At 35.9% G+C, this 27,097-nt stretch overlaps 1 protein-coding gene across 2 annotated transcripts in view; it reads left to right on the forward strand.

Moving 5' to 3' along the window:
• Positions 1-27,097, forward strand: part of PTCHD4 (patched domain containing 4) — a 195,173-nt gene that overhangs the window by 69,881 nt on the left and 98,195 nt on the right. The gene's annotated exons all lie outside the window — the stretch shown is intronic.

Genomic DNA, 27,097 nt, shown 5'->3' on the forward strand with positions numbered 1-27,097 from the left:
CTCTTGCTTTTTATTTCTTGAGTCAGATAGTGAATCAGGATTGAATAGCTAAGCAGGGAGGGACATGAGAGTGACATCAATTTATCCAGCATGTGGTACAATAATTAATATGTCAGGTACTTCCGTTTCTCCAGCATCTAAGCCATCCTCAAATACATGTCTATCAAAAGCAACCTTAACACTCCTCATTAATTGAAGTCCACTTTACTGTCGTGTCAGAATGTCCCAAGAAAAAATATTCCTGGTGCAGGACAGCTGCAATTGCCAACCAGAATAGGATATTTTTTCTGCAGTACTGCATCAAGCAAGGTAAATGCTGCAGTTAATACTCTGGAAACTTGTAGGGTGCAAATGCATTAAGGGTTATGCCATTGTTTTTCTGAAGAAAAATGTATTGAGAAACTGGAGATATACTTCCTGGATTCAATTATCTTTTAAGCCAGTATTATCATACCTAGTGATCTAACAAAAAAGAAAATTGGCAGAGAAAGATGAGATACATTCTATGTTTATTTGGTGGTCCCAGAGGCCAACCTTAGGCTTCCAAGAATTGAGGAACACCTGTGGGCTGATTCCCACCTGCCTTCCTGGAACATGGTGGCTTATGTTTACAACAAGTGTTTGTGTATCATAGTTGTCGGCTTCTTTGTTAATGATTGAGTAATGCCTTAACCCAGACCAAGACAAAATTCTAATATTCAAGACTTTGCATACAGATGTCACTGTGTACCCTTAGCAAATCACTCTGAGTACAATCCTAAGTTTGAGTGTAATATAAAGAAGATGCTGCTGTTTGTTTTGCTGCTTCCACACATTGACTTAGTCTAAATAGAAATAAGAGTAGGTCCAGGCCAGTGATACCTGCAGTGATTGTTTCCCTTTTAGGTGTAACATTCTAAACTCAATATTCTATTTAATGATATAAAGTAAGATAGTATGTTAGTAAAGAATATTTATTAATAGTATTTGAGGTGACATAATAAAAGACACAAATAATATAGCCATATTAGTAAATGATAAAAGCCAAATAATGAAGGAAAATGAGATAATTTTACCAGAAAGAATTGGGGATAAGATTAGGTTAAACTACTTTATAGCACAAAAAAAAAAAAAAAAAAAAAGCAAGAAAAAGGAAAAGAGGAAGAGGGTTAAATGGCTCACTTCATCGCATGAAAACCAAATAAAATCACACAAAAGAGATCACTGAAAGGCACCTAACATGTAAGGTTTGGGGTGAGACTGATGAACATAATCAGGACTCACTGTAATACTTAGCAGTAAATTAATGGCTTCACTCTTTATAATTCTATTACCTTCCTCCTCCTTTACACTGCCATGATCAAGAGTCGAGGCAAGGTTATATACTTCACTGTGTTGTCACAATGTGGGGCAAATAATAAGTGGTGTGCTCAGTAATTATTTCTTGAATGAATGACTTGTGATTTTACTAGCTCACAGCAAAGATAAAGGTTATTCTTTTAGAAAAAATGGTATAAACCTGAGTAAAATTACATGTTCTTTTAAAACATTTAAATCAATGGCTCTTAAACAAAGCCATTGAATGTGATTGGCTGATGAGGGGATTTGGGGGTTTCAAATGTAAGTTTAGTTTAAAAGTTGTACCTTTTTGTGTTTGTGTGGAGCTTCATGCACTTAAAAGTATTCAATGGCCATTTTTAAATGAATATGGATTCCTTATTTGCTAAGAGGTAAGTAGGACAGCTGTTTCTATTAAATAAGAAAGTAAAGTCATCAGAACCATTCTCAAGACTGTGTGGAGTCAGGATTAGAACCTACGTTTCTTGACTTTGCCTCGAGGGCTCCTTGGCTCTGCTACCTGTTCTCAAACTGAGCCCAGGGCTTCTGGGGTGCAGAGGGTACTGCAGGGCCTGAGAATAGTTGAGCCAACAGGAATCTCACTTACTCTGTATCCCAGGCTGGAGGGTAGTGCTGCAATCTTGGCTCACTTCAACGCCCGCCTCCTGCATTCAAGCGATTCTCCTGTCTCAGCCACCCAAGTACCTAAGATTACAGGCATGTGCCACCACACCTAGCTAATTCTTGAATTTTTATTAATGGTAGAGATGGGGTTTCACCATGTTGGCTAGGCTGATCTCCAACTCCTGACCTCAAGTGATCCGCTCTCCTCGGCCTCCCCAAAGTGCTAGGATTACAGGCGTGAGCCACCGTGCCCAGCCACTCTCTCCTGATTCTGACCCTGCACTTTGCTCTAAATATTTCACATGACAAGTTTCCATAAAGACTTAATTTGAATAAAAAATTACTATGAACTAAAAAAGTATATAAAAGTTTGAAATCATCTGTGCAACAAACCCCTGTGACATGAATTTACCTATATAACAAACCTGCACATGTACCCTTAAAATAAAATTAAAAGTTAAAATAAAAGTTAAAAAAAGTTTGAAAACTGCCATTCCTCTACCATTCGGCAGTGCCTCCTTCATAATATAATGGAAGATAGAATTTATACTGGAGATGAACTAAATGTGTTTCATAGCATGGGTGGCTGCACTTCCATCAAATATTTTATCCATGTACTTCCTGGAGTGATTTTATTGAAGTGTTCCTGGAGGTATGATTTTTACGTAACACCTTAACTTTCTCTCTTGTAGACAAGTTAACCCAATCTCAAAGACTGGAAGCAATGGTGGTTTATGGTTGCCAGGAAAAATTAACTCAGATGCCAAGACATTCAACGATAGAATTACCTGTAATTTTATTGTATTACAGGGGAAGAACTTCTGTCTTATAGGTCAAGAAATTGTTTTATAAAGGCACAGTGGCAAACCAAACTCTCAACGAAGCAATCCCATTCAGCATGTTGACAAGAGATAAATAAGTGAGTGAGAATCTCTGTCTGGTAACCTCTCCAAAAAAGTGGCTTACATATATCTTCTAATTAGGCTTCACTTTCTCCAGATATGTAAAAAGACCAACTATTATTCAGAAGGCTTTGTGATGAGCATAAATTAAAGCAGTGATAACCTGATGAATTTCTTTGTTCCTTTCAAAGAATGCTGTCCCAATGCCTCTCAGATGCCATCCCATTTCTCCCTGGATAGTTCTGTGTATGTAAAACAGATGTTCACCTTGCTGGCCCCGACCATTCTATGTTGGCCACCTCCTTTGTTGATAAACTTTTGCCAGCATGAATCAATATCACTGACTATGTAAGTAAATGAACTAAGTAAACAGTGTTTCTCATGGGACTATCACACACTCTTTCTCCTTTCTATATTTATCTATTATAAATATTTTACTTATATATGTCAATAAATAGGTCAAATGAGACTAACTCTATCTATCTAGATCAAATGAGTTGAATCCCCAGAAAGTGACCATCTTTTTATGATTTCTGGTTCTTCCCTACTGTTCCCTCCTGTAAACTTCCTAGAACACCTTTCTTTTTGGTTATTTATTTCAGTCTATTTATCCCTTTGCCCGTTCTAATTCTTCTTAACCTTTTCCTGAAAAATGAAAATCCTAAAGCAGAAGTAGGTATGTTCTTGTATTCCCCCACCCTATCCAAATGCCATGATCAACATGCCATCTATATGTACTCAGCTCAGCACTACTGAGTTTCCGCAGCATTTCAGCCAAGGCAGAGAAGTCCCTCCAAGGTAACTCATGGTTTTAGTGTCTGAATAGCTTCGAATTCTAAGCAAAACCAAGCTGGTATCTGTCCGAATACACAAAGCTGTTTCATATCTTGTGATGTTTCTTTTTCTAGAAATTACCTTCCACCACTCACTTGTAATTTACAAGATTCAAGTGTTCTTTGTCCTATGGCATTTTTTACTGACCTCCAAATTTAAGAATCACTGATTGGTTTCCTCTTTTGCCTTCTCTGTATACTTGTTTACATGCCTATTCTCACTTCCCATGCTAGGCTGCAAAGCCTTCATTAAAAGATTAAGACTTGCTATTTTTGTGTCCCAGGCACCTAGTAAAGGGCCTAGGGCAATATAGGAGGTAAGTTTAAATTATTTTTGGACTGACTGAATGAAAGATGCTCTGTCATATTGACCCACTTTGCATAATGGCTTTTACCTTGGGTGCCTTGCATGGGGTTTGTGCTGGTCTCTCTGTTTTCCCTCTCCATTGCCACCATATTTTCTTCCCACTTCTCTCTTTTCTGATCTTTGCTCTGGACAGATGATTCCTATGGACTGGATCACTCAGTATCCCTTGTCCTCTGGATTTTGGTTGGGTTTGGCCAATAAAAGTCACCACCAGAAGATAGTAGGGTAGAAGGAAAAACAGGTCAAAGTCTTTCTTACCTGCTCCCTCCTTCCCTGATCTGGTAACAACTTCAGTCTCTAGCAGGTAGCCTCTGCTCCATATCTACAGCCATCATCAGGCACTGGTAATACTATTTTGTCTCTTATACTTTAAAAGTGATAACAACTTCCTGCTCTTTATAGTCTGAGTATCTCAACATAATGTTTGTTGTTCTGTTTTGTTTATCCATTGCCTCTGCCCATATCTCTGTAAGTAGTCTTTTAATTAAGTTCTTTTTATTTCTACCATCTCAGAGATTTCCACATCCTGCTAAGCCTCTCAATTTCTTACTAGATATGAAACAGCATCCCCATGTCCTGCTGAATCTGAAGTCCTGCCATAAGGTCCACCAACTTGTTTTAATTCATTGCCTAACTCTTGCCAACCAACCATGTTCAAGGGAAATTGATTCTACTCTACCAACCCAGTTGCTGGCCATCAGTAGACTTAGGAGCAGTCTGCATTGTCCACCTGACTTTGAATATCAACTAACACCTGGACATCTGCTGCCATATTCCACCTGCTACTTTGACATCTCAAGTTCACAAAGTCCTTAATATATTGTGCATTGCATCTCCTTTCAGAGGCCAGGCAACTGTCAAGTTTCATTTTACCTACTTTTATAATTCCTAGAGTCTGCTTTCTCCAAGTGGAAGTCTTGAGGGCAAATCTTCCTGTGTAGAATTACTTTAGTATCTGTCTTAGCTATTGTGATATGTCGGCTTTGAGAAGGAGCCTAAAGAAAATTCTTCTAACATACATGTTTTTACCATCATCATTGGCAAAATCTGAGGCTGGCATTAAAAGAGGTTATGCTCTCTTAAAAGCAAGAATAGAAAAATTATTGCATTGGTGACTTCCATATCCCCATTATCATTTTTAGGTCATGGTGGCTATTTTTTTCCATGTACTTAGTTTAAGCTAAAAGTAGTTTGACATAAAATTGTTGCCTTACAGTCAGACTTTCCAAATATATATAAAAGAGGCTGCCTGTCCTTGTTTTGTGCCATGGTGCATGTGCTTTTGCAGCTGAAAATAGCATTGGCGTTCATTCCTGGCACATTACACTGCAGGCTTCTATCTAATTTGCTGTCCACACTCACCCTAAAGTCCTTTTCAGCACTGCTGCTTTCCAAGTATTCCCTTCTCATTGAGTATCTGTGTCTCATACAGTGCTATTCATTTTTCATTTTCAAGGTTGTCACACATCTTTCTACCAATCTCTCTTCACTCTATTCTGGGTAGTAATAGTGGGTGTCTGTGTTTAATTCATGTTTTTCTTATTACAAAAGCAATGTAGCATATTTATTATAGGAAAACATTAAAAGAAAAAGAAAGTATCAAACCACCATCCAGAGACTATTAGTAATAAAAAATGTGTACATAATTTTATTACATCTATACTTAGATAAATATATAAATATATGGAGATATCAAACAAAAGTAAGACGACTGTATATATGTTATTAGGCATTCTGCTTTTTAATTTAATAATAATCAAGAATTTCCATAAGTACAGAAACTGTATAAAACCTGCATGTGTACTATTTTTACTAATAGCTATATGTTGACATGTGTGAAGACTGCTCAAAGGAAGAAATAGAACATTACCAGCATTCCAGAAACCTCCTGAGCACGTTTTCTTAATTAAAACTCCCTCCCTCATCTTTTGTGATAACATGTAAGTCAGAAGGAATTCTTCTGGTAATCAATTTTTAGCTTTTCTTCAGTTTCACCACATATGTTATTACATATGTGCATATGTATGTGTATATATATGTATATATATGTGCGTGTGTGTATATATATATATATATACACAATTATATTATCTTGGTGAATTAAATATTTTATCAGAATGAAGTGGTGTTCCATCTCTAGAAATAGTTTTCTGTTTTAAAGTCTATTTTCTAATATTACTATAGCTTCATCAGAATATTTTGTTCATATTTGTCATTTCTCCACTGTTTTTGTAATAACCTGTTTTCTTACATTTTCCGTATATGTCTTGTAAATTGTGTATAGTCGAATGTGGAGATTCTTCCAGACTAATCATTTTTTGTCTCTTAGTGGAGGAATTTAGTCCCTTTATTTCCTTCAAAATAATTTTGGATATGGTTGAATTTAAATCTATTGTCTTATTTTTGCTTTCTAGTTGTCTCATATGTCTATATGTTGTTATTGTTCTTTTTTTATTAAACATCTTTTGGATTGGATTAATATAATTCATCACTCATTTTTCCCTTTTGCAAATTTGAAACTTAAAAGTTTGATTTTGATTTTGTGATTGTTATACAAATTACAGTACTCATATTTTAAAAATCTAAAATTAATCAAAACCTTCCTTTTCCTTTTATACATAATAAATAGCTTAGATCATTTAAGCTCCATTTAGACTTCCTCCCGACTTACATGATATTACTGTCTAGCACTTTAAGTCTATTGTCAGTTGTTGTTTTTTTAAACTTCATTAGACCTTATTATTTCTTTTCGATATAGCTCATAATCTTTTGCATTTACTAATGCATATCTTTACCACTGTTTAACAATTGTTATTTCTTCTTACATCTCTGACCTTCCATCTGGGATCAGTCTTCTTTCTAAAGAACATTATTTAGTTCTTTAGAAATGTCCTGTTGGTGCAAACCTCTCTCCATTTTTTGTTTGTTTGTTTTACTAAGAATGTCTTTTTGGTCCTTACACTAAAAGCTGTTTTTACTGGGTACAAAATTCCTTTACTATATTGAAAATAACCATTCTCTATCATCTTTATCCCATTGTCTTTTTCTCTGACTGCTTATAAGATTCTTCTTTGTCTGGTTTTCTGCAGTTCGGCTGTGATATATCTAGATGTGACTTCCTTTGATTGATTTATTCTATTTGTTTTGCTTTGAATTTGTCTCACTGGGGATTAATTGAACCTCTTGATTTCATGGTTCATGATTTTTACAAAATCTAAAAAGCTATCACCTTTATCTATTCAAGTATTATTTTTATATTATTCTTTCCCTTCCCTCTTGTACTCCAATCAAACATATATTAGAATTTTTTATGTCTCTTATACTTCCTTTTGTATTTTCCCCTTGTCTGTGTGCTACATTCTGAAAGATTTCTTCTTTCTGATGGAACAGTTTACTAATTTTCTTCTTTGTAGCATCTAGACAAAAGAGAATACGTAGCTAATATGAATATGTAGCTAAATATATTCATTAAATTTTAAAATATTTATTAATGGATTTTTATTTCTACAAGTTTTAGTTCTTCTTTGAGTTGCCTATGTCCGTACCTGTTTCTTGTCATCTGAAGATACTTTTTCAAGGTTATATTTGTTTTTATTAAGGTAAGCACATGTATTAGTTCATTTTCATGCTGCTGATAAAGACATACCTGAGACTGGGAAGAGAAAGAGTTTTAATTGGACTTACAGTTCCACATGGCTGGGGAGGCCTCAGAATCATGGTGAGAGGCAAAAGGTACTTCTTATATGGTGGTGGCAAGAGAAAATGAGAAGTATGAAAAAGCAGAAACCCCCAACAAAACCATCAGATCTCATGAGACTTATTCACTACCACGAGAACAGTATGGAGGAAACTGCCCCCATGATTCAAATCATCTCCCACCAGTTCCCTCCCACAACATGTGGGAATTACGGTTTGGATCTGTGTCCCCACCCAGATCTCAGCAATTCAAGATGAGATCTGGGTGGTGACACAGATCCAAACTACATCATTCTGCCCCTGGCCTCTCCAAATCTCATGCCCTCACATTTCAAAACCAATCATGCCTTCCCAACAGTCCCCTAAAGTCTTAACTCATTTCAGCATTCACCCAAACGTCCATAGTCCAAAGTCTCATCTGAGACGAGGCAAGTCCCTTCTGCCCATGAACCTGAAAAATCAAAAGCAAGCTAGTTACTTTCTAGATACAATGAGGGTACAGGTATTGGGTAAATACAGCCATTCCAAAGGGGAGAAATTGGACAAAACAAAGCGGTCTGAAATCCACCAGGGCAGTCAAACTTTCAAGCTCCCAAATTATCTCTTTGACTCCAGGTCTCACATTGAGGTCACACTGATGCAAGAGATGGGTTCCCATGGTCTTGGCAGCTCCACCCCTGTGACTTTGCAGGGTAGAGTCCCCCTCCTGGTTGCTTTTGTGGACTGACATTGAGTGTTTGTGGCTTTTCTAGGTGCATAGTACAAGCTGTTGGTGGATCTACCATTCTGGGGTCTGGAGGACAGTGGCCCTCTTCTCACAGATCACTAGGTAGTGCCCCAGTAGGGCCTCTCTGTGGGGTCTCCGACCCCACATTTCCCTTCTGCACTGCACTAACAGAGTTTCTTCATGAGGGCCTCGCCTCTGCAGGAAACTTTTGTCTGGGCATCTAGGTGTTTCCATACATCTTCTGAAACCTAGGCAGAGGCTCCCAAACCTCAATTCTTGACTTCTGTGCACCTGCAGGCTCAACACCATGTGGAAGCTGCCAAGGCTTGGGGCCTCCACCTTCTGAAGCAACAGCCTGAGCTGTACCTTGGCCCCTTTTAGTCACAGCTGGAGTGGCTGGGATGCAGGGAACCAAGTCCCTAGACTTCACACAGCATGGGGTATCAAGGGAAAACCCCACACCCGATATTTATCATGGGTTCTTTTCTATTTCCCTAAGTGTCTCAGCTGTTTTGAGAAATAAAGGGAAAGAGAACAAGAGGGAGAAATTTTAAAGCTGGGTGTCTGGGGGAGCCATCACACCTCAGCAGGTTCCGTGATGCTTCCGGAGCTGTAAAACCAGCAAGTTTTTATTAGTGATTTTCAAAAGGGGAGGGAGTGCACAAATAAGGTGTGGGTCACAGAGATCACATACTTCACAAGGTAATAAAATATCACAAAGCAAATGGAGGCAGGGCAAGATAACAGGACCACCAGATGGGGCAAAATTAAAATTGCTAGTGAAGTTTCAGGCACCCATTGTCATTGACAACATCTTATCAGGAAACAGGGTTTGAGAGCACCAACCTGTCCGACCAAAATTTAGTAGGTGGGAATTTCCTCGTCCTAATAAGCCTGGGAGCACTACAGGAGACCAGGGTTTATTTCATCCCTTCAGTTTTGACCTTAAAAGGCGGCCATCTCAAGGGGGCCAGCTATACACCTACCCTCAGGGCGCATTCTCTTTCTCAGGAATGTTTCTTGCTGAGAAAAAGAATTCAGCAATATTTCTCCTATTTGCCTTTGAAATAAGAGAAAGATGGTTCTGTTCCATCCAGCTCACTGACAGTCAGAGGTCTTATCTCTCTTGTTCCCTGTACATTGCTGTTATCCTGTTCTTTTTTCAAGATGCCCAGATTTCATATTTTTCAAACACACATGCTCTACAAGCAATTGGTGCAGTTAATGTAATCATCACAGGGTTCTGAGGCAACATATATCCTCCTCAGTTTACAAAGAAGATGATGGGATTAAGAGATTAAAGTAAAGACAGGCATAGGAAATCACAAGGGTATTGATTGGGGAAGTGATAAGTATCCATGAAATCTTCACAGTTTATGTTCAGAGATTGCAGTAAAGACAGGTGTAAGAAATTATAAAAGTATTAATTTGGGGAACTAATAAATGTCCATGAAATCTTCACAATTTATGTTCTTCTGCCGCGTCTTCAGCAGGTCCCTCCATTCAGAGTCCCTGACTTACCGCAAAAACAGGGACCCTGGACCCCACCCATGAAACCACTTTTTCCTTCTAAGCCTCTGGGCCTATGATAGGAGAGGCTACCGTGAAGACCTCTGACATGCCCTGGAGACGTTTTCCCCATTGTCTTGGGGATTAGCATTTGCTCCTCGTTACTTATGCAAATTTCTAGAGCTGGCTGGAATTCCTCTTCAGAAAATGTGTTTTTCTTTTCTATCCCATTGTCAGGCTGCAAACTTTCCGAACTTTTATGCTCTGCTTCTCTTCTAAAACTGAATGCCTTTAACAAAACCCAAGTCACCTCTTGAAGGCTCTACTGCTTGGAAATTTCTTCCAATACCCTAAATCATCTTTCTCACATTCAAAGTTCCACAAATCTCTAGTGCAGGGGCAAAATGCTGCCACTCTGTTTGCTAAAACGTAACGAGAGTCACCTTTGCTCCAGTTTCCAGCAAGTTCTTCATCTCCATCTGAGACCACCTCAGACTGAAACTTATTGTCCATATCACTATCAGGCTTTTGGGAAAAACCATTCAACAAGTCTCTAGGAAGTTCCAAACTTTCCCACATTTTCCTGTCTTTTCTGAACCCTCCAAACTTTTCCAACCTCTGCCTGTTACCCAGTGGCAAAGTCGCTTCCACATTTTTGGGTATCTTTTCAGCAGTGCCCCACTCTACTGGTACCAATTTACTATATTAGTCCATTTTCACACTGCTGATAAAGACATAACTGAGACTGGGAAGAAAAAGAGGTTTAATTGGGTTTATAGTTCCACATGGCTAGGGAGGCCTCACAGTCATGATGGGAGATGAAAGGCACTTTTCACATGGCAGCAGCAAGAGCAAATGAGGAGGATGCAAAAGCAGAAACCCCTGATAGACCATCAGATTTCATGAGACTTATTCACTACCCCAAGGACAGTATGGGGGAAACTGCCCCCACGATTCAAATGATCTCCCACAGGTCCCTCCCACAATACATGGGATTATGGGAGTACTATTCAAGATGAGATTTTGGTGGGGACACAGAGCCAAACCATATCATCACAGTCTTCTAAGATTTTTATAATTAGTTCATTGCCTGAGGTTTCTGTGGCTCTACTGCTGCTTGTCATTGGTATAGGTTTCTTAAGTCAATCACCCTGTTTCTTTGTGTTCTGGTTATCTATGAGTATGTGATAGTCACTATTTTTGCAAAAAAAAAAAAAAAAAAAAAAAAATGTGAGTGTTTTCAGATTCCTAGAATGGTGTTGTCTCTTCCAAAGTGGCTATGTGTTTGTATCAGCCTAGAACTTGAGAGCACTACTAATTGGAAAACATTTCAAATCTAGTCACAGCTTTAGGTTCCCTGTCCAATGTATAAATGTATTCAAAGACCCAGCTATAATACAACTTCTTCTTCTTTTTTTTTTCTTTTAATATTTATTTTCCTCCTCTGCTTAGCACAGAGACAAGCTTCTATAAAATGTTATGTGACTGGGGCCAGGGACAGTGGCTCACACCTGTAAACCCAACACCTTGGGAGGCCAAGATGGGCAGATCACCTGAAGTCAGGAGTTTGAGACCAGTCTGGCCAACATGGTGAAACCCCATCTCTACTAAAAATACAAAAATTAGCCAGGGCATGGTGATGCACACCTATAGACTGAGCAACTTGGGAGGCTGAGGCTGGAGAATCACTGGAACCTGGAGGCAGAGATTGCAGTAAGCTGAGATCACACCACTGCACTCCAGCCTGGGCAACAGAGCAAGACTCTATCTCAAAAAAAAACGAATGTTATGTGACTGAGAGTAAGACATGGGGATTAGTTTTCATGTGACATTTTTTCTAAAGCTATGGCTTTTGAGATCCAAGCTTGAATTGAAGAAGGTATCTCAATAAGATTTCTCATCTTGAGCAACCCTTGGAATTAAATTTCTGAGCTCTCTTATTCCTTCAGGCCAGCAGCCTCAGGGAATGAGGGCATTCAGAAATGACCCTTAAGTGTATCTATGTGTTTCTTTTTTATCCAGCATTTAACATTTTTTTTGTTATTTTTAACTAAAGGGGTAATACAAATGACATAATCTTGGAATATTAAGACTCACAAGCAGCTGCACCATCACTTTAAATGGCTGGATATTTAGTCTTGTTTTTAAGCCTTCACCATTTGTCTTTTTCAAATATGCATGTGTATGTACTTAATGTTAATATTTACTGCCTCTAACCCAATTTTTCTCTTCGTGTAATTTCCTAGTTGACAATTTATTCATTATCTTCAATTTTAATCCACTAGATAATATTCAAATGCAAACTTTTTCAAACTTGCTTTTACTGTAGACCAATTATTACATTTTTTTAATACCCTGGTATCTCCTTCTCAAAAGAAAGGTTTTGCCACTATGAGAAGTTTCAAAATACAAGGTGCAGCAAAATGACTTTATCCAGAGTATGACACCACACTACCACCAGCGTTGTGTGTGATATCAAGCAGGTATTTCCCCTGGGCAGTGACATACCCATAACTGGAATGTTGAGTGGATACAAAGCAGTATATTACCAGACTATATCACTAGTAATCTTATTCTACAACTTGATATATGTACATTATGGGAGAAAAAAGAAAGGTATTCATGGTGATTCTTACAATTTACTATTCAAAAATATTATTTGAAGTACTCTGGGGTGGAGTTTGATTACACCAAATTGATAGAAAATGTAATACAGCTCCACTAGACAGAATAGATTCAATGATTTGATGACAGTAAGATATAAAGAATCTTTTATAAAGCAGTTGAAGACAGGTAGAAGCGGCCACATATATCCCCATATCAAAAGATTCTTAATTTAAATACCTCAGGAGGCAGGCTACCAACATATTGTCCTGAAATTATACAGGACAATAGGGAATGTTGGGATTTGTACACTGGTGAATATATATGCTGCTTAAAAGCATTCAGATTTAATTTTTGCAAATGTACCACCTGTCCAAGACTCTTCTGCAGGCCAGATCTTGTGGTTAAGAAGCCAGAGTAATAACAATGAAGGTTTAATCATGATTAAAATATATCGAGCATTTATAATGTCCCAGTGATGAACGCTTTCCAGGTGTTAATTGACTTAATTCTCACAATAATCCAAAATGTAGGAATGATTGTCATAAATAAGGACAATGTTACATAGAGAATTTTAATAATTGGCTGAAGGTCATATCAGATAACATGCAATAAAGCTAGAATACAAACACAAGAGCTCCACCTAAGTTCTTCTACTAAGCACATTATCCCTCCATATCTTCATAAATAGCTATTCATTTAGACAAAATTTCTACAAACGGGGGTCATACTGTCTACAGATTTTCTAAAAATTCAGACACACTTCTTATCTCATAAAAGGGATACATTTTATATGTAAATGATATTGTATTGTTATTATATGAATACAATTATATACATATATATGCTTTTATACACAAATATTCAGTTCAATATAGACTGAAAGTTTTCATGAAGAAGATTTGCTTTGGCCTCTATTCAAAAATAATTTGGATGTTGAAAAATCAAACAAGTCAAAAAGAGCAAACAAAATTTTAGAAAGAAATTTTACTTCACTATAAGATCAGATCATCAGAAGTTTTCCTCACAATGCACATTCCATGGATATTGAAAAAAAAAAAAAAGGAATGCTTTTAAATGAAAATCTTCATGCTGAAATGACAACCTTTCTTTTCCTTAAATGAACAGTGAAAAATAGGGCATGGCAATAAAAAATTGTCTGAATATGGATATATAATGCAAAAGCAATTGAATCAGCATGAATTTTATTTAATTAAAACTAATTCTTTCAACATCCACTAAATGAAGACATTTTTCTGCAAAACAAGAAAATTAAATAGGAATATTTATATCATAAATTGTTCTTCCTCTACTTTTTTACATATTTCCAACTAGCAATCTTAAAAATATTTTGTCTGTATAAATGACTTTCATACAGTCTTGCTATCTATGCATATGCTTTGCTACTGCAAATAATGTTATTACCATGTGAAAATATTAGATTATCCTAGCTAGTTACTTCATAAAATTGCATCTGTGTCCTAAAATTTGTCCTTGTACCACTTACAGGTTTAACATATTCTTCATGTTGTGCTGTGTGGCCTTTTTTTCAATATTTATTTAAGTCATAGAGAATCAATTCTATCAGCATGATGATTTTTATTCAACTATGTCAGCTTAAAAGAGTAGTAAGAATGGGAGCTATACATAGAGAAGGCAGGAGTCAGTAAGAAGTTAGCTTCTTAGAATAATTCCAAGGAATCACATGAAAAGATACATTACATTTGATGCATAAAAATCAGTTCTCATAAGTAAATGAAAATGTGTTGGAATGGTCATAATTATATTTGAAATTCCCATATTTGGAATTCCCAATGCATTTCACTGCAGAGAACTGAGCTAACTTTATACTCATTATAAAGTCACACAGAAAAATCTTAATAAATAGAATATATAAAAATTTGTCTTCAGGATTTACATAAAATCCTGACTTATAAATTACCTAATTGCTTTTTGTACCTTTGGATTTCTCCCAGCCAAGTTATATTATATGCATATTTATTTTATTTTAGATCATAAGTGCAATTATGACAAATTACCTGAACATTAAATTAATTAAACCATATTTATAGTTTTATAATACTAAAACTTATTTTTCTTTCTGGTGCATTATCTTCTGAAACTGTTCCCATGGGTGTACTTAGATATTCTCCAAGTATTTATCTGCACTGAGCCTTTATATGAAATAGAGGCTTTCTTATTTAAAAGAATCATTTTTAATGCAAACACCAATAAATAATTGTATTAAGATGATATGGTTTGGCTGTGTCATCACCCAGATCACATCAACAATTGTAATCTGAATTTTAATCCCCACATGTCAAGGGAGGGACCTGGTGGAAGGTAAATGAATTACGGGGGTGGTTCCCCCTTGATGTTCTGATGATATTGAATGAGTTCTCATGAGATCTGATGGTTTTATAAGGCAGTTTTCCATGCACTTGCTCGCTCTCTCTCTCCTGTCACCATGCAAGATGTGCCTGCTTCCCCTTCTGCCGTGATTGTAAGTTTCCTGAGTCCTACCCAGCCATGAGGAACTGTGAGTCAATTATACCTCTTTCCTTTATAAATTACCCAGTTTCAGGTAGTATCTTTGTAGCAGCGTGAGAACAGTCTAATACATTAGATTTAGTTTAATGTCTAACAAAATAGAGAATCTTTGAATTGTTTTTAAATAATTATGAAATCAATAACTGCCAATTTATAAATATACTTATTTATATAGAAGTATTACTAATGCAATAATAAAACACTTATTGATGATGTTTGTCACAAAGCATTTACAGCACATTATTTCTAACACAGTATATTTAAATATTGGACTACGATGAGAGAAGAAGAATGAAATCAACATATATCCATCTCGTTAGATTTATGTCAGGCTGGAGATATTTTGACAGTTAAATGTCACAATTCTGAGAAGTGTGCACACCATCTTTTTAACAGAGGGATGAGATACAATGGGAATGAAATATGTTATTGTATTTGTTTCAATATTACATATGTATGTTGTCATGAATTTACATAACATTGGGTTAAATACCATTTGGTTTACTGACAAATGTTTGATATTTATGATTCATAGCATTTTGTAAACGCAAAAATCTAGAATTATCCTGTTTTACTGGGTTCTAACACTTGACTGACAGATTAGCCTAGACTACCATAATATTTAGAGGTTTTTACAACTTGAACTTCATAAGTGTTTAAGCTGTTTGCATATTTTGCTAAGGTCATCGGTAATTTACTATCTTCTTTATTCTTCCCAAGTATGTTAAGATAACTTTAGGTTAGGCATTTACCATCATTTTATCCTTTTACACACAAAGACTGAGTTTTGTCATATGGTTGCACTATAAAAAACTAAACTTGGAAATTTTAGTTATTTGCCCTTCAAATCTTGAAATACCAAATGTACCTTCCTAAATAGAAAAAACAATCTTTCTTTCAAAACTGTTTTAATGTCATGCCTTTAAAATGTTCTCAGAATGTTTGTCTGAACAGTAAGAAAGTGAAACATTTAAACCACTGAGAACTAAACGTTTGTCTTGTGAAATTCAAAAACATAGTTTGAACCATGCATAAATTCAACATTGGCATTACAAGACACCATTAAAACTTTTTTAGATTATACTGAACCATGCATAAATTCAACATTGGCATTACAAGACACCATTAAAACTTTTTTAGATTATACTTTTTAATATGCTGAAATTCATTTTTCTACTGCAGGAACAAAAAAAAAAAGCAACAAAAAGCCCTCATATACTTTAGTACCCAATTTTCTTTCCTTCCTCCAATTTATCTCCAACATAGTTTTCTTCCCTTCAGCTTGACATTTATTTGACTTTTTGATGTCTATTTTTAATTTTACCCTAACTTGCAGAAATATGTAATCAACATAAGTAATCCTCCAAAAGTATCTCCATTATCTCTTTAATTTAATTAATTTCTCAAGGTATTTAGGGCTTATTTACTTTCTGCTTTGTCATGTACATCGTATATATGATTTTATATCCTTTTTAAAAAGTTTTAAGGTTATTTACCTTGGCATACATTGGATGCCTGCCAAGATAACTTAATTGGAAGTCATCTTGTACTATATTCATAAGTTAATTCATTACTTCATTCAAAATTCTTATTGAGCACCTATTATCTGCTAGGTGTTGTGCTGGGTAGAGGGGATAAAGAGATAAAACAGACGACCGGGCACAGTGGGTCATGCCTGTGATCCCAGCACTTTGGGAGGCCGAGGATCACGAGGTCAGGAGATCGAGACCACCCTGGCTAACACGGTGAAACCCCATCTCTACTAAAAATACAAAAAAAATAGCTGAGCGTGGTGGTGGGTGCCTGTAGTCCCAGTTACTCGGGAGGCTGAGGCAGGAGAATGGGGTGAACCCGGGAGGCGGAGCTTGCAGTGAGCCAAGATTGCACCACTGCACTCCAGCCTGGGCGACAGAGCGAGACTCCGTCTCAAAAAAGAAAAAAAAAAAAAAGATAAAACAGATTGTTGTGATACCTTCATTTATTGAGGTTAAGATTTTATTTTTACACATATGAACAAATAAGGACTGTTTAGGCCATAATCAGGCACAGAGATAAAATATTAAGTACAGTGAAGGGCCCAGAGAAAAAGATAGAGCAGGTTGTGATGGATTTGTTGGAGAAAATCCAAAGGAAGATGGGACTTGATATCAGCCTAACAGGTAAGCAATGCTTCTAATTAAAGATGCTGCTATGGATATTTTTAATAGCTTCCCTCCTTTACAAATTACAGAAAGCAAGCAGGGAAAGAGTCACAACCCCAAACTATAAATTGTGAAGAATACCTACTATATTGGACTATGATGAGAGAAGAAGAATGAAATCAACATATATCCATCTCGTTAGATTTATGTCAGGCTGGAGATATTTTGACAGTTAAATGTCACAATTCTGAGAAGTGTGCACACCATCTTTTTAACAGAGGGGTGAGATGCAGAAGTCACAGCAAGTCTTGGGAGAGTCAGGGGAATGTCCCAAGAGAACCTTATCTACTACCATAACACGTTAGGAAAAGCTGAGCAAAACAGGAGTAATCTTTTCTCACAAAAGTGAACCTGGATGAGGGCTGGAAATGCAGCGGTATGGAGTACCTCCTAATCTAGGGAACTGCCACCTAAGAAGGGTCTCCACAAACCAGTCATGTCCTCCTGAATGCCAAAAGCCAAGAGAAGATGCACAGAGTAGAGTAACAAGCAGATTTAGTGATGGGGATTTTAAGACCGCTTGAGGATAAGCCCACCTCACTTCTGCAACCACCTCCTGAGGGTTCAGCAAACAGCTACCCCAGATAACATTACCTCTATTTAGTAAAGAGAGGCACTAGCACACAAAAGTAAGAAAAGAACATAAGCAAAATACAGATGATAAAATTCTACCGAAAGATCAGATTTTTCAATTTTCCCCCAAAATAGAAAAATCTCAATGCATGTTCCACAAAAATACAAACACCATGACACCTCTAGGAATTACAAAAATGTGAAAAATGACCACAAAGCAAACAGAAAAACCGAAGAGACAGCAAAAAGAGAGGAAAAACAAGCTGGCAGAACTCAGAAAAAAATAGAAAGAAATAATAAAGCCTTTATTAGAGAAACTAGCTGCTTTGGAAGCAACAAAATACAAAATAAACAAGAGCGCAAACATATTTAGAAACATGGAGGAGAGACTTGAGGAAATTACACAAAATGAAACAAAAAGAACAAAAATAGGAAAGCAATTAGAGAAGAGATGATTAAGATGGAGACAAAGGCATCAACGTAGTGATAAAATGTGACTCTGAAGAAAAATTAGAAATATGGAATAGGCATAAAATATTCATCATTATCCAAGTTGTTGTTCAAACATGAGGGCTAAAGATAGGTGATCTCCTGCTTGCAGTAACTACAGGAATACAGCACACATGACCCTTTCCTGAAAAAGAACCTCCTTTCCAAAATGCAGTCAGAAAAAGAAGCATCGAAGTAAAAGCTCAATGGAGTAAACATGATAAAGCTACTTACATACAGAAGCAAAGTCTTCAATTCTGAGAATTGCAGATATGAAACAGAATGCAACTATTATAAATATTAAAATGTTAAATATATATTTATTTGACCAATTTGGGGAGAAGAAAAAACTGTGTATTGCTTGTCTTTCACAGTAGGGAATATATAGATAGTGCTTAGTGTTGAAACATGAAGTTAAAAAATATTCTATTATTTTAATTTTTCATAACTTTTAACTATTTTCATTTAAAATAATTACTTTGAAACTTTACCATTATAAATAAAATGTCATGCGAAGTTTAGTCGTTTATTTTGAAGAACTTATTTAAAGAAAAGGATGTGATAACATTTAAGTTATCAAAAGAATTCAATAACTATCATTGATATTAGACAAATGTATATAAAATGTGATTTGAAAACATGATTTATATAATCAAAATCCATTTCTTTGAAAATCTATGGAAGGATAGAGGGAATTGTTAAGGGTTTACATAAGATGACAGCTATAGAGAAACAAATGATGAGAACGGGAAAAAATTAGATTAACAACACAGAGAAAGAAGAAAGGTGTATGAAGACGTGATGAGCAATGAATGAAACTGTCCAAGTACAACGTGGAGTAGATTTTTCCATGACTAAATAAAAATTGTAGCATATAAACATATGACTATAAAATGTGGTTTTTGTGGCCTAAAGTGCATGAATTTACCCTTGTTATATAAGAACCCTGGGAAATCCTCTTTCTTCAGGTTTTAGTTTTCTTACACATAAAAATAGAATCATTTCTCTTCCATGCTTAAAAAACTGTGTTTGATTTTAAAGTTATTGCAGGGAAACATTTTTTACTCTATGCATGAAATAAATTGAATATAAACAAATATTCTTGTTTGTCAAGTCCTAGAGGTGTCAAGGTGTCCATATTGATGAATCCTAAAAATATGGTTTATTTTAAAATTCATTAGAAATAAGATTGTTGTTTTTAAAAACAGTATTGCTTTCCAGGTAGAGCAGATTTAGTAAGTAAAAATGCACTTGTTCTATGACCATCAAAAATACAGCAAAAAGAATTACATGAATGAGCAGTGGTTGATTTTATGAACTTGCAGGAAATATGAACTTAGAAGATTCCAGATCTCTATAATGCTTTGCCTAAGGATAGTACTCTCCTCTCCAAAATTTTAGTACAATTTTCTCTGATATATGGGTACCTGGGAAATCAAAAATGGATTTAAAAGTATGGCATATCGAATTGGATATTAGGCACTAATTGAATATTAATATTAGACATAATTAAGCATCTAATATAATTTGCTTGCTAATAAAGAATTAGAAAATTTCTGTCATTTAAGAGCTTAATTTTTCCTACATGTTATTATAAACAATTTAAAACATAACCAAAAAGGCTGAAAGAATTGTATCTACCATCTAGATTTTACAATCAACATTGACTACACTTTTTTTTTATCATATGGCTATTCGTCTATCCATCCTCTACCTACTGATCAACCATCTTAATTTTTATCCATTTTAACTTTCACCCCTAAACACATCGGTGTGCATGTCATTTACTAGAGTTCAATATTTGTTTAGTTCTTTTTTCATTTATGTAAAATTTATATATAATAAATGCAGAAGTCTTAATTGTATCATTCATTGACTTTTGATAAAAATACATACCTTTGTAACCCAAACCTCATCAAAATATAAAACATTCCATCATCCCAGGATGTTCCTTTATGCACCTTTTCAGTCAATCCCTATCCCCACAACCATCCCTCAAAGGCAACCACTGTTCAGACTATATGTCACCATTGATTAGTTTTGCCTTTTCTAGAACTTCATAGAAATAGACTCACATGGTAAGCTTTGGTAGAAGGTTTCTTTCACCGGGTGATAAGATTTTTAACTATCATTCACTAAGTGTTTTTTTTTTATGTCAATGAACTCAATATTTCAATGAAAGCATAAGAATGAATAGAATATTTATTCTGGTTCTGGTTATATGTCTAAGTTTAATTGAATCTTGGTATAACACAAGAAACAGGATGAGTCTGTGTACTTTCTGAAATCTTTTTATCAGTGGTATATGTCTCACATTTTGAAGAAACATGGAAAAATTCAGTTTTGAATCCTGACTTTACTCTCCCATTATTCTGTTGGTAGATGAGTTACTTCACTTTACTTGACCTCAGTTTGCTTAACCATCATTAGGATAGTAAGATCTGTCTCATGGAGTTATTGTGCAGAATAAATGAGAAAACTTATGCAAAGTGCTTAATGTATTACCTGGAGCATAGGAAGAATGCAATAACTGATAGCAATTCTTATCATAATTAGAAACCTATGACTTAGTTCTTATGTCTGTTCTAAGCAAATTAACACATTTAATACAAAAACTATGAGGTAGTCACTGTTACTATCTCCATTTTTATATTATGAAACTAAGATATAGAGAGCTTTATTTTTCCAGAATATACACTAAGTGATAGAGCAAGTTTCACACTGAAGCAGAGTTCTCCAGACCTCTAAGTCATACCGCCTCTTGGCAGCTCAAGAGCGCTCTGTAATAAACTGGTGTGGGGAGTATTAGTAGAGTAAGAACTGTGAGTATCAGTAATAGTAGTCGTGTTGGACTAATATTAGGAGAAATGGAAAGAATCAGAAGGACACTAAATCTCAGAGTGAAGTAAGACGGAGACGATAAACAAAAGGAAATCCCAAAAGAATGAAGAGAAGGAGGAAGAGAAAGAAGTGAAGGAGGAGAAGAAACATAAATGAGAAGGGGAGAAAGGATGAGGGGGAGGAATAGGGAAGCGATAAGGATGATTTGCTCATTGCCCTGTTTCTATTTCTATCAATAAAATTCATTCCTCAGGAACAACTAGTGTTGGAAATTCCCTAGATCACAGGATAAAGTCTTCCTGGAGCTGTCAGGCTAAAGCAACTTTACCTCCATAGGCTTCAACATGTTATTCAAGGGGGCACGGAAATTCTAAAATTATCCGCTAAAAGAAATAGATATTTGTTGATTTATCTACAACTTTCTTTTGTCTTCTAATGTAGTTTTTCGATTGTAAAAATAGAGTGTGCTATTTATAGAAAAACTTCAAGATATGGAATAAAACAAGTTGAAAAATGTCATTCTTATATTGTCAGAAGAAATACTTTAATTATTTTATAAATACATATGTTTTAGTTATCTATTGCAACATAACAAATTATCCTATATTTACTTACATAAAACAATAGCAATTATAATCTAAAGTTTCTAGAGACTGGGAACCTGGGCATGGCCATAATGAGTCCTTTGTTTCAGGATCTCTCACAAGGCTGGAATCAAATTTCAACTGGGGCAGGATCCTTTCCAAGCTCACTCAGTGGTTGTTGACAGGGTTAGTTCCTCGCAGTCTGTTGGAGTGAGGACCTCAACTCCTCATGAGCTGTTGGCCAGAACTTACCCTCAATTCCTTGTCACAGGGAACTCTTCAATATGCCAGCTTGCTTCATCAAAGCCCTAAAGAGAATTTACAAGTAAGATGGAAGGAAGTCACAGCTTTTTGTAAGCTAATCACAGAAGTGAAATTCCACCACTTTTGCTGATTATTATTTATTAAAAGTGAGTCACTAAGTCTAGCTCACGTACAAGGGCAGTGGATTTAAAAAGAGAATAAATACTAGCAGGTGTGGAGATCATTGCGAGTCACCTTGAAAGACTGCCCACCTTATATATAAACATTACTTAACTTCTGTGTCTTCATTGGTAAAATGGAGTACATAATTAGAGAGGTGAGTTTCTTCATTGGTAAAATGGAGTACACAATTAGAGAGGTGAGCATACAGTTTTACTCGCCTCTCTAATTATTCCCTTATGATAAACTCCTAAAAGTGAAATTGCTAAGCCACAGAATACATGCTCTTTTAATAACATCCTCAAATTACTTTTCAACAAAGTTATGTTACTTTATCTTCTCATCAGGGAATGACAGTGTCTCTTTCCTCAAACCCTCACCAATCCTTAACAATATCATCTTAATAACTGATGATAACTTGAAAATCAAGAAGCATTGCATTTGCATTTAAATTTATATATTCCTATTGTTGATGCTGAACTTTTAAAATATCCATATTGATAATATAAATTAATTTTTCTTCTATAAATTATCTATATTCTTTCCCATTTTTAAGAGGGACATATTCTTTGAATCATTGCTTTGTAATTATTTATTTATTTATGTATTTATTTTGATATGGAGTCTTGCTCTTGTGGCCCAGGCTGGAGTATAGTGGTGCAATCTTGTCTCACTGCAACCTCCGCCTCCCGGGTTCAAGCAGTTCTCCTGCCTAAGCCACCTGAGTAACTGGGATTACAGGTGCATACCACCATACTCGGCTAAGTTTTGTATTTTTAGTAGAGATGGAGGTTTCACCATGTTGGCCAGGCTGGTCTCGAACTCCTGACCTTGTCATCCCCCCGCTTCGGCCTCCCAAAGTGCTGGGATTACAGGCATGAGCCACCATGCTCGGCTGGTAATTATATATTTCTGTCAATGCCTCTGGAAATATTACTGCATTAAGATTTTAGCGGACTTTCAGCAGATTCAGAGAATTTATTCCCCATATGAGAACAGGATGCTGAGAAAACTAAGGAATTCATTCTTTCTCTCTGGAAAGATAAAATTGTGCACTTGACCCCATTCTTGAAAGGCAGACAGGGAAGTATTGATTTTCTGCCCACTAAACCATACCTAATGAGGGCTTTTCAAGGGTTTTGGGGCTCCAGCAACAAGCTGTGTGAAGAGCATCAACGCCTTAGCAGTCTCAGGAAGTTCTTTACCAAAGCAGAAAACATAAGCAATTGGAGAATGATGTAGTCTGTAAATGCCTGAAAAAGGTATTGCCAACCAGAAAGGACAAGACAGATGAAACATCTGAGAGCTAAAATGATGTTCAAAGGGGGCAGAAATGGGATCAAAGCATAGATAAGTGGAATATTTGTTTAAGAACCCATCTCAGAAATATGACCCCTCTTTTAACATTCACCTTGTGTACAAATGACCTAGAAAGTGTTTATAAAGTTGAAGAAGCATGTGACACGCTGCACTTTCCAAGAACAAGAGCTTCTCTGTTCATCTTTATATGCAGAGTGCTAAGTACAATGCCAAACTGATTAATAGGTGCTAAAGAAATATTAGTAGTTTAACTAGTTTAACTAAAGAATTAAAGTAATAGCACTGTCAGAAAGAGGCACAGGTGGGTGCAGTAGTGACACATGGATGCATGGCAGAAGGAAGACAGAGTAATTATTGGTGAAGAAGTGGCTCTCAAGGTCAACCTTACAATGCAAGACAAGATTAGTAACTAGCAAACTTCCAGTTGAAAAATCCATGAACCAAGAAGGTTAGGGTTGATAAGTGCAGCAAACTACCATGGCACACATTGACCTATGTAACAGACCTGCACATTCTACACATGTATCCTGGAACTTAAAGTAAAATATAATATTTTTTTAAAATGTTAAAAAGGAAGATTAGGAAAACAGATGCTGAGAAACAATAAAGGGATACCTTGGTATTTGAATAAACACCTGCTTCAGCCAGAATGAGTCATAAATTTTAGAATCCATGACAGGAAGCATTTTTCGAGTGGATTAGTCATTCATTTACTTATTCAATAACTATACATTGAGCAGCCAGTATGTGATGCTACTCACCGGGCGTATGATGATGAACAAAGCACATGCTATGACTTCAAGACACAAACAATCACAATGGGGCTTAAAGGCCATGATGAGATAAGGAGATGATTTTAAAGGAGTTCCAGGAAGGAAGCCCAACCCAGCCTTGAAGGTGATGAAGGCTTCCCAGAGGAGATGAGTCAATTGTTTTTTTTTCGCCCATGGAATCTCCAGTACCTAGGAGGGTTCCTAGTAAATAAATAGTCATTGAATGAAAATAAATGAACGAATGATGGTGATGCTGCTGTAGTTTGATTATAAATTATAGTTTAGTGTGAAACGTTTTAAACTCCAGATTGGTTTCTGGCTGATATTTGTGTATCTATTGGCCAACTTCCTTGCTTGCCAATAATTTGTGGTCAGCAAATAAAAATCAGTGTTAATATTAGCGTATGTTAAACACAATTAACAAGGAAAATCAGCAAGACATAACAATGTTATGCCTTCCAAAATCAAATGTTTTTCTTATATTCGTACAGCATCCTCAACCAGGGGCAATTTTGCCTCCCAGGGGATATTTGGCAATGCCTGAAAACATTTTTGATTGTTGGGACGGGAGGAATTCTATAGACATCTGGTGGGTAGAGACCAAGAATGCTTTAAACACACTACAATGCACAGGACAGCCCCCACAACAACAACAAAAGCCCAGCTCCAAATGTCAGTACTGTTAAGGTTGACAAATCATGGATTTTCAGAAATCAGGGTTTGTGCTTATTTGGTACAGACCATCAAAAGATGGTTCTATCTTTGAACTCATAAAACACTTCTAGCTCTCAAAGTCCATGTTTAATTACAACGAATGTACTTGGCTCCTTAATAGAACAAAATACAGTAGGAAGCATAAAGGAGAAAATGGGAGTTTGGCTCTGGGACAAAGGACATACGGAAGGTTAGCCATTTCCCTGCTGCTAAAATGAGATGAAATAGTAGAGCCAACTTTTCTCTTGTTTTCTTTCCAGAATGAAGCCTGGGAAAAATTAACAAGTAGAAAGTGGTTGTCTCTGGCATTTCTCCTGACTTACCCCTCATTATTTGTACTCATTCCCATATTCTTTATGTCTTCTCTTCATGTGCAGTAAACTCATATATAAAGGGCCCAATTACTTGTATTGCCTTGTCGTCCCCTACTCTTTCAAAATTGCCTATCTCTGGGTGTCCTGTTCTTAACCATTTGAGAGAGACTCACATCAGTGGCAATTGCTGGCAATAGCTTTGATGTTACTACTTGATAACTGGATTTTCATTTTTAAAACGATGGTATGTGCTTAACCCAAAGTAATTGATTAATAATGGTAGGATTTCAAGCAGTGATTTACAAGAGCATGGCTTTAACTTTGCTTTGTTCTTTAGGATTGAATTTGTATGTAAACTCTAACTCTATAAACCTAAGGTACTATAACTAAGGTTGGTCTTCATTCTTGGCAACAGTACTGGCTGCAGTTAACCACTAGTATTGGTTAAAGTACTAAAATATTTCCATACTTATAGATCTACAGCTACTGCCCTAAACCTCCTGAATGTGCAGAATTATCCCTGTTGACCCAGCCCCACTGCACACCTTTCTCCATCTGCCCACAATATAGCCACTACAGGGTAAATGCATGCCCCTGTTGGTGTCTTCCAGCTCCAGCAGCTTCTGCTCTGATTCACAGATTCCCGGTTGTTAAGTTGTTTCAACAGTGCCTTGATTACATCTCCAGCTACAATCATTGTAGCATTGTTTTTATTGTCATTATTGTTGGTGAAGGTGGAGCTTATCTTCTTAGACTCCATTAAGTGAAAGTAAGTGAAACCTTCTTTTCCTTGATATTTGGGTACTTGTTTGAATATTTTCAAGGGAAACAGAAAATCTTAGGTATGAACCAAATTTTGGCGTTTCACAATAATTCTCCTTAAAGGTTTAAGAATTAAATAATGAAACATATGCACATGTATCTTTGTTCAGGAAAAGTAATTATAGTTAAATATCCATTGCAAAATATGTGGCCATTCTGTTTGTGTCTCTTTCAAATGTGAAATATATACATAATGGTATAAGTTAAGCACACATTTCTGGCTCATAATAATAAGAAATACAATGTAGTAATGTGTACATGAAGAAAAAATAACAAATGAGGAAATGAGGAACATGAAACAAGTAGTTTAATTCTAAGAGTACTAAAAACATATAATGAGAGCTTATATATAGAAGCATGATAAAGGGGGAATGACATCATTCAACTTGCAAGCCATAAAATTCATTTAAAAATAGGTCTTCAATTTCGAGACTCTAAACATACTTTAATATGAATATCATTATTATTAAACAATTCTAATAAATATGAAAAGTAAAAGACAAGTGTAAAAAATAATTCCCAGTCTCATCACTTAGAAGCATCATCATTAACATTAGGTGAAGCTCATTCTAGATGTTGCTCAATTAGTACCTATGCAGACAAAAGGATAGATGGATAAATGGTTTAGATATATAAGATAGGTGATAGACTGATACCTATTTTTGATTGTTGGGAGCATATTAAATTTTGTTTAAATAATTATATGGTATTTACTTTAGATTTTTAAAAAGCAAAAGAATTTTTGAAGCTAAAAGACTTTGCTAAACTTTATACAATGTTCAAAAAATTTGAGGGCTATCCATTTCTAGAATTTCTATGGATAAGGGAATAAGATCATGCAAAACATTAGGAGACTGCACAGTTTTAAAAAAAATATTTGTTTCCCTTTTTCTGGCCACCCTATTTCTTCCTTA

Source organism: Rhinopithecus roxellana, chromosome 4 (genome assembly GCF_007565055.1).
Source record: "Rhinopithecus roxellana isolate Shanxi Qingling chromosome 4, ASM756505v1, whole genome shotgun sequence".
In the NCBI taxonomy this organism is placed as follows: Eukaryota; Metazoa; Chordata; class Mammalia; order Primates; family Cercopithecidae; genus Rhinopithecus; species Rhinopithecus roxellana.